General features: G+C 34.9%; 1 protein-coding gene across 16 annotated transcripts in view; it reads left to right on the forward strand.

Annotated features, from left to right (window-relative positions):
• The window catches only part of LOC105149352 (adenosine receptor A3), a 457,094-nt gene that overhangs the window by 271,020 nt on the left and 172,323 nt on the right, over positions 1–13,751 (forward strand). The window lies entirely within an intron of this gene.

Consider the following 13,751-nt stretch of genomic DNA (forward strand, 5'->3'; position numbering starts at 1 on the left):
ATAGAAATTTTTTAGTTGTCCCACAGGTACTTCCACTGTGGTTTAAATCAAGAAATATTTTTCGCTACATATATCACTTCTGTAGTATAGCAATTAAAGTTAATAATGGTTCTCGTCCTACATAAAAGTGGAATAACGTGACGTCGGCCAACAAAAGATGCGAACAATCGACGCTGCGAGTGGTCCTGCGAAGTACAGGAAAAAGACGTCTCTCGAGCCTTGACCCGGTGATTCGTGATACGACTTTATTGCCTCGCGTAAAAATCGTGCGACGTCGAGTTAATTAAAACTTAATTAAAAGTTCTCGCACACGGTAGCGTTCACTTACATTCATGCGCGTGTTGCACGCGCGGAATAGTCCCACGTTTTCTCCATTCGACACGTGGCTTGTCACGAATGTTGGACAGAACTGGACTCCCTCACGCGCATATGTCGCTTTGTGTCGACAAGTCGTTCGCATTGTTTGTTTCACCGCAAATACTAATCTCAAGAGAGAAACAGAGTCGTATAACGATCGTAAAGTCGCGTGGATAATGTTCTGTTTCCGAATTTGACGTAATTCTTTTGCGTCGCCCGGCGCTGCTCGAGCGAGCAATTCTCGTTCCTATAACGTTATCCATAGCACGCAAACAACGCGGATTATGGCGATTCAAGAGGACATAAAGGAGACACGTGTGAATGAGCACAATCTATCGATTGAAGTAAGACCTCATCGAAATCCTAGAGATAGTCAGGAAATCATAAACCGTTTTCGCGACCTCGTAAAATTTGTGCCGATCTAGAAATATCCGCAGTATCTATAGTCCAGTTGTTTATCATCTCACTATCATTAAACTGTAATCTCACTTACGACCGAGGAATCAAACACGAACTAACGCCATGTGCGCAATGCGCTTAATTAATGTCCATATTTGCACGAGTGATTTTAATCGTTTTTTTCATTGCGGCACGCTAAGTTTCATTCTTGAGACTATCAAGATGGGAGTACAATACAATTGCAACGTGTTACTTGTATTTATTACTTTCGCATAATTACAATGATGTAGCCATATTTATATGCCAAACGTTTTGGTAATTTGCGTGTACTATGAATCTTATTTTTTCATAAATGAGCTTCATACATCGCAAGGACTTATACTACACATATAGACTTATGTGTGCATATCAATTAAACGTATTAACATTGTACATGCAATATATTTGTGCATGATATATATTTTAGAAATGTGTAGAGTTTTCAACGGCAGGTGAACGAATACGCTCTAGCATCAAAAGCGTAAAGAATTGAGTTGCAAAAAGTTATCGGAATGATGCTGTCCGGTATGAGGTCGATTAATTGGAATTTAATCTGGCTTCCGGCGTAGCGTGAAATTGTCAAATCGATTGAGATGAGCTTTGTGCGATCCAGTCGGGAATAGCGTGCAAGTGCATCATACGTATATTCTACGCTTCCCTCGTGCCACGGTGTGACGCGGACGACAGGAACGCACGTAATTAATTAACGGGTCAATTGGTTCTTGAAAAGGCTAATTCGAATATTCAGACTGTCAACCGCGCGTTCTCATGCGACCATCCAGATAAATTCTTTGTGATTCACTCGCGAATATCTCGAGCGGGAATATCCACCATTCAGCCGTAATTAATTAATACTCCTGCAACGAGAGATCTTGAGATTGTCTGTTTAATTGATAACGTTGTTTATCATGTGCACGTTCAACAACCATGAATTAGATCACATATACTTGCAGTTTTCTGGCAGCATAAATCGGAAGTCATTGGTTGTCATTAATTGAATCAGTTGTATTGATTATGTGTACAAGTGCTTATCTCTTCATTATTCTCTATTAATGTATACATACATGAATTCGATTGCGTTATGCTATTTTTTATTTTCTAAGCAAATGTAGTCAAGCAAAGAAGTAAAAGGTTTCATATTTGATTATATGAATATGCAAAAAAAAAACAATGCAAAAGATAAAAATAAGAGAAGTAAAATATATATATTTTGAACATTTGATGAACTATGTTGAACACTGTTAAATATAGTGTCAAATTTAATTTGACTTGAGTTGTCACTGCTCCTCTGCTTAATACATCTCTGCTTTATACTAAAATAATGGATAAATTTAACACTATCAAATTAGTAGTGTCAAATTTTTATATACATTTTATATACTATCAAATTTATATAACGTATATAAAATAATATATTGAGTAGAGGAACACTGGCAACTTAGATTAAATTTGACACTGTAGATTGAACAGTAAAGAAATAAATAAAATTTACTTATGCATTGTAAGAAGAATAAAAAAGATTTTTTTGTAATGTATTAATATTGAGAATTTAATTTTTGTATTTAATTTGTTAATGTCGAGAGTTTAAATCTTATTTTAAGATACAAAATGAAATATCACGAATGGCAATGGAAATTTTCATGACATAATGACAATCGTTTCGTAGTCTTTTTTCCATTTTCGAATTTTCTTTGGTTGCACTATTTCAGAAGTTTTCCGATTTACGAAAACTGCTGCTCTTGCTTAATGCAATTAAACGCTCGATGTGCTTTACAGACATTTCTATACGGAATTTATATTTAGCGTTTTATGGCAAACGATAATTAGTTGTAATTTTTATTGAAATTAATAATACGACAGAGTATGAATTATAATTCAAATTTATTCCTATTGCACAACGATGCGCAATTTTGTAATATACGTAGGAAAAATATTATAATAATAATATGAGTCACTCGCTTCTCGATTGTGCCTAAGCAATGCATTCTTATTTCATCCCTGCCATATGCCGAAACGACGCTATTGCGCGATATTAAATTATGCCGCAGAATATGAGAGACGAGGTGAATCGCGAGCCACGTCAAGTGCACGATCGCGTTCCGCCGAAAATATATTTTCCGCTGCAACGTCACTCCGCCGTTACTATGAGAAGGTGCAACGAGCTAATTGCCAATTAACTGTAATTAATTCAATGGGCCAAGCGCCATGATCAAACAGGACGTGTGTTCACGTCTCCTTCCATCTCTGACGGCATTTCCGTCACTCATGATAAACCATAGTGTATTTAAATGTTTGCACAGCGAGTGTATAAAGAATTGTTGTTAATACTGCATTTGTGCCTGATTATATTAAATTATGATATGTTATATTAATATATATTATGATATCCTTTTATTCAGATTTATTAAAATCCATAGATAAAAGAAATATGAAGGGGATGAATAATGTATTTATCCTTTGTTTATAGATTTATAAAAATCTGTAGATAAAAGACTTATGAAAGGGATGGATAATGTATTCTTAATATTCAAGCAAAAATGAAGCACGTATGTAGATTAAAAGAGAAGAGAAATGAAAAGATATACAATAACTTTGAAAAAGAAAAAGATTTAATTGATGCGTAATATTTTAGCTCGATTTAATTACGTTTATGAAATTCATAAGTAATAAAGCTACAGCAGTCTTCCCTAAACTGCGTCTCTTAATCTAATACTCCGGTGTCAACTTGTATTTTATCTTTGTATAAGGATTAAATCACAAGCAATTGATTTTCTAGTAATTGACAATATATATTTTCTGCCTCTACTTGTATCTGTGATATACGAAATATATATAATTGATATACTTTCAAAAAATTTTTTTTTATAAAATAATGTATTTCAAATGTTGCGGTCTTTATTGGATATACATCCATATACATACATTTTTAAATTGTAAAACGTACATTTTATGAATTTATACGTATCGATGATAAAATCTTTAATCGATAGCGGATGTACAATATCAAAATAACTCGCGTTCATTTAGTGACCGTTAGACTGGAGAATTAATTTTTCACCCAGACTCACATTTTTTGCTGCGTTTTAATCTAGCATTCATGCCGCGTCTGTAATTGCGCGTACACTGTCGCTTTTTTCACTTCACAATACGATCATTTCATTCAGCCGATAACGCGAATGATAATTCAATTACGATGTGTAACTGTTTCCTTAGCTCCATTAGTCTCCACTTTTGTGTTCGCCACCGTCTTTGTCTTTGTCTGTCATAAATAAATCGCTTCTCAAACAAGCAGATAGTTGGTCTCTTGAATTTTCCATTTGGCACTTTACTTTGTAATTGGTCTGGGGAATACGCGAACTCGAAGTTTCGTACGTACTTTTGTTCTGCCTGCCGCTGCTGGTTGTAAGACGTAAGAAAAGCGTGAAAGAGAAGAGAATAAAAATTAAATGCGGAAACAGACTCGCGGATTTATAAAATTTATTCTTTCTCGCTTTGTTCCCAACGTCGTCAGACGCATTCGTTGTTTTTTCTCATTTGTTCCTCGGCTTGTCCTTATTAAAAGCAATAATATGCTGGGCTCACTGCATGCTGTTGGATATTCCGTGCGATCGGGTACTTGGTTCAGTACTTTAATTGGTTTCTTGGAACTTTCCGCGAACGCAATACTTTTAATTTAATCCGACAAAGATCGCGCAAGGCAAGTAACGACAGTTTGATGCAAATTAAGACAGGGACCTATTGGAATGCATTATTCTTCCGCTATCTCCTCTCATATAAACCTTCTCCCGGTCCTACGTTCTTGACGCAGAGACGCGTCGCTCTTCTCGTTTTGTTCTTTTTGCGCACTATGCATATTTCTTGTCTCCTTACATCACGTACCATTCTCCTCATTTTTTTTCTCTCCTCATTCTTATATTATTTCACCCCTCTAAACTCTGCCTTTACCTTTCTCCTATCTCTCATTTTATTACACATCTTTTTTCCTTCCTGCATAAAATGAATTACATTACTAACTTCATTTAAGAATTTTTTGATTAATTTATAATTAATCTTTAGTTAATAAAAATGGAACTAAATGTTATCTTTATTATAACTTTTTAATCATTGATAATTAATCTTTAAACTTTGTATTGACATTAATTGAAGATAACATTAATTGAATAATAATGTTTCGTTAAACTTAAATCTTTTATCTTAAATTTTTTATGTATATAAACATCCTTTTATTTCCTATTTATAACCGTGCAACTATTGATTACATAAAATTGTTGTTAAATTGACGTCAGAATTATCAAATATTCTAGAATATGCTGTTTTCTTCACATATTTCTCCCTTTATCTTCTTTTTTCACTATTCGATCTTTGCTCAGAAAAAATTCAGCGAAGAAACGCACCTTTCGTCTATTTCTCTGCTCTTCGGCCGTCGCTATCAGATGTATAATACTTTGAATGCAGATGGTCACACGTATGTGTAAGTACGTATCTCTGCTGCAAAGAGCAGCCGTGTTGGGCTGGGCACGATGGCAGCCATGTAAATAGGCCACCGGCATAATTTATACCCGTCACGGAGAGGAACGAACGAGCCGACGAGCCTGCCGGGATCCAAAACTATCTGCGGAAAAGCTACGCGTTATACGCGCGCAATGGGAGATCACGACTCGCGCCCATCGCTCTCGGTTTCACATTCTTGTGTGCTGCGTTAACATTTCACCTCTTGAGATTCCATTACTTTATATATATCACGACACGTCAATCCCCGCTCGTATCCATTTACTCTTTTTACTCCTCATAAGTAGAATTGCCGAGGATACGTATGACGAATGATTTGAACGCACACGCGGCCATTCCCGCGGTTTATTTTGCTCGATTTTGCTCAGATTGCAGGTCTGACTATACTCTAAGAACTTCGTTCATATTTTAGAAACTTAACAAGAAGCGACGTGAAAGGGATTATGCATGGAATTTTTCCGACATAAAAGTGGCAAGAAAGAAAAAATGAAATTATGCCATCCGTCGAGAAGAAGAGAAAGAGTAATCAGTTTCGGATCTCGGCTGAACACGATACAGTCATGTTGGTCGTATGTTAAAAAAAAAACGGTACCTACGTTTATGTGAAATGTCCTTTGGTTCGAACAACGAGAACGCGCGAAAAGAGAGAGGTTCGCCTAAAGAAAAAAACACTTTGATGCGAGGTATCGGCGAAGCGAGAGAAGATAGTGAGCGCATGGAAGGCTGGGTATCAGGGCGAGGCAACAAACGGGGCAGTAAGTCGCGGCCCGGCCCAGGATTGGCGAACAAGAGGGCGCCCGCGGATAGTCCGAGAGGTTGTTCGAGCAAGCTATGACGTCACTAGGAGCGTCACGTCTCCACCCCTTCCTCCCACGATCAATGACGCGACCTTGCATCCCCTGTCCCGCGTCCCCTTGCCGACCCCGTCGCCCGCAACCCCCCCCAGGCTGAACCAACTGGTCCCAGTACTCAAAGGGGCGGCGGCTGTTTCTGCAACCTGGCAACCCTGCCTATATTTAGCATCCTCACCACCTCATACTCTCGCTACTTCGTGTCTCGTCTATCTCTTTCCACCATTCACCATCCCTTACATGGTTGATCGAGATCTCTCTCTTCATCCCTTTCTCTTTATCCATTCCGCGCCTCTTGCCCTTCCTCTTGCTCAGTGATATAAACAATGCGTCTGCGCAAGCGTTGAATTTTCGTAGCGATAGATGGTTCGAACAACGTCTGATCAGCACCATCGATAATGGAAAGGAACTCCATGTTCCAAGGCATTGTGCCTTCGTGATCGTTCTACTGCCAACATGGTATTTGGCGATTTAGATAATTGAGATAGTGATTATATTATACAGCATCTCAGAATCCCAGAATAACGTATACATTATAGGGGTTACTTCTTTACGTCTTTTATTTAAAGATTTTTAAATTAACCTTCACATCAATTATATCTTTAGATTGATATAATTTTAAAATCGATATTTTTATAAAGAGAATTTATTTGGTATTATTTTCTTCAATGTTTTATTATTTTGTAAAAAAATATCCTGTGTTTAATAATAGTGGTAAATATTTTCTGTCAAATTGTTAATTTAAAAGTATAAAATTAAAATTAGTACTTTGTTCCACACACATTTATCTATTTATATATTTATATTTTTACAAAGTAACAACACACATATTGGCAAAATTGAGAATATAAATAATATGAATAATATAAATATAATAAATGATATAAATTTTTTAATAAACATTTAATGATTTTTGTTTTGATAAATGTATATGCGATATTTATAGTGACCAACGATATTTTTCAAAAACAATGTATATATTTCAGCTTTTTGTGAAAAAGATTTCTTTTCTTTTATTATAACAATTGATATTTGCTGTCAAATGAAATATATTTTATATATGAACATGTATAACTTACCTGGCAATTTGTTTCATCTGATTGTAGTAACCATATGTCATCCTGTGTACTATTATTATTTCTACTCGGTCGAACATTTTGAAATTACAATTCCCACTTGTATTTCAAATAGTATTGTATAACTGGAGATATTGATATTGCTGTTCAGTATTACAGTAATAAAAAATGCAGATTAATATTCATTTAACATGCGTCATATTTATCGCATAAAGAACATGTACAATCACGTTTCTTATAAATTGGGGCTTCATAATTAATACGTTTTATTATTCTGCGGTGAGCAAATATGATTGACAAATTACATCCGAGCGGTTTAAATTATCGCGACTGATGTTTATCGATAATCGTGTCGTGCGGTGCAAATATAAAAAAATCTCGAGGGCAGATCCAACTCGCGATTGGTTACCATCGATCGAAAGCGCGTTATTAGCATCTGAATGAGGCAGAGGCGAATCAGTCGAATCCGGTTCGATGATAAAGCGATAGTACCATCGATCACTAACCATTTCACTGAAATAATTCGAATGCAAATGCATCGAACCGACGATGTCGCCGGAATCTTTACTGCCTGCAGTCTCGCTAGCTTAGGCAAGGATCGGGCAAAGAAAATTAGTTGGAAAACACGAAGCGATATTTCTACGGAATCCTTGCTATAAAGAAGGATTTGATCGCTTCTGCTAAACTTTTTGAAACGTTTTTCAAAAATAAAGTCACGCGGTTAACATATCAATGTGACTTGATTTCATAGAAAATATTCTTTCTTCTTGAATTTTATAAAAGTTACGAAAAACGATATTCAGTTATACATGATTTCATACGAAAAATAAAATTATTCTTTCTCAGTATTTGAGATATACATTACAGATAATGTTTTTGCGAAAAGAAATTAATTTTAGCGACTGATTTACGACAGTTATACAGATTATTAACTCAAACTTTAGTTTAGACAGTAAGAAAAATATTGAAATTGGCTTGCATGGATCCAATTAAATGGAATTCTACAATTAATTTACAAAAAAATGTTCTATTTTTTTAATTCCATAAAAATAATGAATAACGATGTTGATTATGTATGATTACATGATAAAAATAAAATATTTTCTCGTTATTTTATGAGATATAAATCTTACAAATAACGTTTTTATGAAAAGAAGTTGATTTTAATGATTTACTGTTGATTTACAGTTATAAAGAGTATTAATTTAATTTATGGTCTGTTTTCTGTTCCTGCACTAGACTCTTCTAGAACTCTCTTTCTCGCTTTAAACAAATATCAAACGTATATCTATCTCACTTTAAGTTCCAAAAGTACACTAGTTCAACCACAGAAAACAGACCTTTAGATAACAAAACAGCGAGCAAAATTATCTGCATAAATCAATATAAATGCGATTCTACAATTAATTTAAGATAGTAATAGTATATATAGTCGCATATAATGAACAGTAGATAATAGAGAATTACGAATGAATGAAGTTCATTAACGAACTATTTAACTTCTTGATATTCGACGCTTTCAACTTCTGCAGATGGAAGTAAGTCATTCGTTAAAAATAATTTGGAATATCGACTTGCTGATAACAAAGTTGCCATCTAAGTTAGCATTTCTAACTTTATAATGACAAAACGTAATTGCCATCATGTACGTTAGTACACTGTGATGAATTGTGTAAAGTGCGAAGCTGATTGCAAGACAGGGAGTAAGGCTATATGATTAATGGCCAGTATGATAATGCATTATTTTGTAAAGCGTATTGCTAGTGTAGGTCGCAGTGGAATTCCCTGACTCGCCAGAAAATGCTTTTTAATAAATTGCGACACAGGATAAGATATGAATTACCGATTTTATAACTTAGATTTGGTACACGTCATATAAGTTTTATTATCTAGCAAGAATTAATTATTTTTATGAATATAGTCTTAGAACGGTTTGTTAGAAAAAGTGAATTAATTATAAATGTACAGCACTTACCTTCCATTTTGTGAAAAAAAAAAGAATAGAATTAGGTTGGCATATATTACATGTTACATTTAAATAAACGATCCTGTATTGTGACAAATTTGATTGGTATACAATGGTTTACAAGGGAGTCGATCGTATCACGCCACGGGATGGCACGGGGAATAACGAAAGATTGAATCGAAGGTACAAGCGTAAGTGGAATGCAGCGATGAATGAAAGCGCAAACTGGAAGACGCTATTTTTTCTGTTCTCTCCCTCTTTTGCCATGGAAATACTTAATTCTTTCGCGCGATCTCGTTCCATTTACACATGTCAACGCTGCGCTTGTCGGTGCAAGTTCAGAAACATGTTTTTCTTGTGTATTACGTGGATATCTACAAACATTCTGCTCGAGATAGAGATCTTATAAATTGCATTTTGCCTCAAGATTTGTCATAAAGAGACCCCCTTCTAGACAGTACACGCCGTCCATTGGATGTTCAATAGACGTCATGTGCTGTCTGGGTTTTTACAAAATTGGACATTTTGCCAGAATATCGATGAGCATACTGCGGCAAGTGCAACGAGCAAAATGAAATGTTTATTCGATCGTCGTGACGTATAAAAATGGAGATTAATCGATTGAATTGCGAAAGGTCTCCGAGGTTTCTGTTCCTGCTCGGAGCGACATGTAATCACACAGTTACACATGTAAACGTAATCAAGTAGTTACATAAAAACGCGAAATAGTCTCTACACCTTTCCTTCGGATGGTAATCTGGATTAACGTTTGCAAATGTACTTTAACATCAATTATTAGAGATCTTTAGCAGACTCATCGGTTTATTTCGACGTAGTCCACTATGTAATCCAATCGAAATCCAAGATGTTCGGTAACGTAGAACCATCCATCGAAGAGATGCATCATCGGATTTCTACCGATGGAGGACGAAGGGGATTTTTGATGGGTTATCCGTTACATTAAAGATTTTCACGCGCAGTTCCGTGTGCGTGGATTGTTACATTGCTTCGCGACTTATTTGTCGGTTTTCCGTAGTGAGCTCGGGGATAGAAAAAGTGTCACGATGAACATCAACACGAAAAACGTTAACGGTAACGGACGATCAGGACGCGTTGCGATCGCAAAATGCGTCATCGATTTTGTTCGATTATCTTAAATCACTCGCACGTGTGTTTCGCTCTAACGTGCTATCGATTGCGCGATATACACTTGTCAATTAATCACACTGGATACTTCGACATTGTCTTGGGAAGGTTTTTGTTTTCGCTCGACGCTCGATCCCTTCTGAGCTGCTCTTCGTAACATTATTACGTACGACGTTTATCATTATTTTTGTTTTTTTAACGACTTAATATCCGATATACGCATTATCTATCGCTTTATTATCCGGTGATAGATAACAATTATTCGTAATAAGAAAGTCTGACGATATGATAGGTTGATCGCTCTCTCGATGGCCGCCACGAATAAATCTTTAAAAAAGTGAAAGATATTATTTCCACGTTTTACGATTATATTATTACACTGAAAAAACGATATTATATTAACAGTATTGTATTAATTGAAAATAATTTTGTTAATTTATAATAACACCATTAATAAAACAAGTGTCATATTTTTGTTTTAATAAAATTTTATTTGTTTCATTAATGCTGCTGTTAAATCAATAAGATTATTTCTAATTAAAATAATACTGTTGATATAATATTATTTTTTTCAGTGTAGTACAATTTATTTTATCACACAAAATTTCTTTTAAATTCCTATTGTTTTCATACCGAATTCTAGATAATTGAGTTCTATTGATATCGTATCACAATATCTATATATAAAATTTATCAAATTTAACATACTGTTTTTTATTAAAAAATTTGAATTAATAGTTCGTTGTAAGACTATTTTTATTGAGTGTATACCAAATGGAATGACGAGAATGTCGTATAGAAACTTTCAATAATCACAAGACGCAACGTGAAAGGACTTTCGTGTTAAATTGGCAATCCAATCTTTGATATTTACAACTGGGAATTGGAAATTCGCGTCACGTCGCGATTCATCGTGTATTTGTATGGGCAAAACGAATACCTTGGAAAAAGGAAATTCAGCTTTACACGTGGCGGCACGTAATTTGGCTACCGATTTCCCCCGCCGTTTTACGTCCGACACTGAGGCGAACTAAATTGCGGTTGCAGATATTTTTATATGCGGCAAGCGTTCCCGAATTGTTTTAAAATTCAGCACAGTTCTAATTATCGATTGAGTTTATATCGTACTGACAGTTTCCATAAAGTGTTGTGTTCATTTTATTTTGTTAAAATTTATGCATCGATTCGTTGATATTTCAATAAATATATTCCAATATAAATAAAAATTAATTGAAAATATAATTTATTGTTAATTTGATCTTCTTGCATGTTTCTAATATTAATTTATTTAAATGCACCGCGCTAATAAAATACATTACCGCTCAAAAATGCTTCTCCTCTCTGTCGTCTTTAATAAAATAAAGAAGATTGAATTTCAACCTTTTTTTTTTCTAATCTTCTAGATGTTATACTTAATAATATTTCTAATCATTTTAAATTTTACACTCTAAATATATAAAGAAAATATAGTAGAATTAAGACTTTAAGTGTATAAAAGAATATATACCAAAATCGAGAGGGTAAATATTTTTGAGCAGTAGTGTGCATGAAACTTTATATAAGAAATATCAGTACATCGGTATTTTATTAATATATCTCAAATATATTAAATAAAAAACTTGATGTTAAATCATGACAGCTGATCATTTTGATTACTTAATGCCATTTAAATAATTGTCAATTATATAAGTTCTATAAACATTCAATTATTATTAGATTTGTTAAATAATATCTAATTTCTTTTCTTATTATATGTTAGTATTTTTTTACATATAAAGTGGCACATTGAAATAACGCGAATATCGAATTCCGATCGATGAAGTTTTAAAACTGGCTTGCATAATTATAATCTGCGCTTTCGAAAATGCACATTTGTGCATTTATAGTGCGTCTGTCGTAGATAGATAATAATAATAATAACATCGAACTATACGGGCGGGAGATATCGTCTCTTGGCACGAAAACCATGGGCGTAAACGTCGTTTTTCAGGCCAGATCACGACGATCCGTCAACGCACGGTAAGTTCCATCGCGAGACGGCTTTGAAGACAATTAGAAAATACACGAAACGAGAAGCGGAAATACTTGCGTCCATCTATTGATCCTGATCGGCGCGATCTGGCACTATTAGGTACTTATAACGCGTTTACACGATTAACCTAAACTCATATGTTTCACACACGCATTTCGCTATAATTCACGCGCTCGCACACGATTTCTTTCTCTCTCAATAAACGTCTATAAGTATGTATATTTATATTTGTATTTATATTTATATTTATATATATTTATATATTATATATACTATTTCGCTCTTAACATTCACGCATCGGTGCGATTGTACACCCATTGTCTTTCAGTTAAAAAACTCATGACTCCGCCGTTTGCGGCGCCAGACTCCACTCTCGCATTGCACAAAATAGTTACCCCCTTATACACGGTAATCGATAATTGTAATTTATAGTAATAATCATAATAACTAGTCATAATAATAAGAATAATAGTAGCGTCGTCGTCACGATCGACAGTCTCTTTTGGCACGTGACGTTTCTAAGACTCGCGATGGCGGACTTTCGCCCCACCGCGAATATTCTTCTATTTCCACCCGCTGTTTTTTTTTTAATCATGCGTTTCGCGCATATCATGGCAGTAAGTGTGTTGTTCAAGTTGCTGGTTGCACATGCACCCATCCCAGGACCATAGTATATTATCGCAAAATTGCGGCGAACACATTATCGTCGCCGATAATGAATTCGTTATTTTTTGATTTTTATTTGATTCTCTCACGGTTATTTACAATGTACAAAGGATTCGGTCGAACTTCCGCCCCTGTTCTCGTCGCCGATGTAGATTAGCTTTAGAGCTTAAGAGATATTTCGATATTCTGAGGCGACAACTTTGCGGCGACGAAAGATTCCGCCGATGGAAAATGTGGCTGCTCCCTCTTCAAATCTGAAGCCCACGATCTAACATATGTCCTACACCCACTTTATTTCATTTTTATGTCACTTTATTCTCGAATAATTAAAGAGTTCCAAGAATGTATATTTTTATAATAAGATAAGAATAATAATAAGATGTAATAAAATACTTTTAAATTCCAATATTAATCTCTTAATGTGTCGTTTTAAAAAATGGCAGTAACATCAATTGCTACTTTCCGTAAGTAGAAAGATTCGTGAATATTTCTTCAACTAGATATATTCCTCAAATCACGTGACCTCAGTGGAGAAGACAGTAGCCGCGGAGAGGAGAATAGGATAATACATTAGGTTCTCAGTGCGGTTTATTTCATCTGCCGGTTCTATCCGGTTCTATGCCGGTTATCGAATAATTCAAAGACTCGAGTAATGCGATTCTTCGCGATTCAAACGTACCCATAATCCAATTGTCCTTTGCGTAACTCTG

This window comes from Acromyrmex echinatior, chromosome 15 (genome assembly GCF_024713525.1).
Source record: "Acromyrmex echinatior isolate Ae372 chromosome 15, ASM2471352v2, whole genome shotgun sequence".
NCBI lineage: Eukaryota > Metazoa > Arthropoda > Insecta > Hymenoptera > Formicidae > Acromyrmex > Acromyrmex echinatior.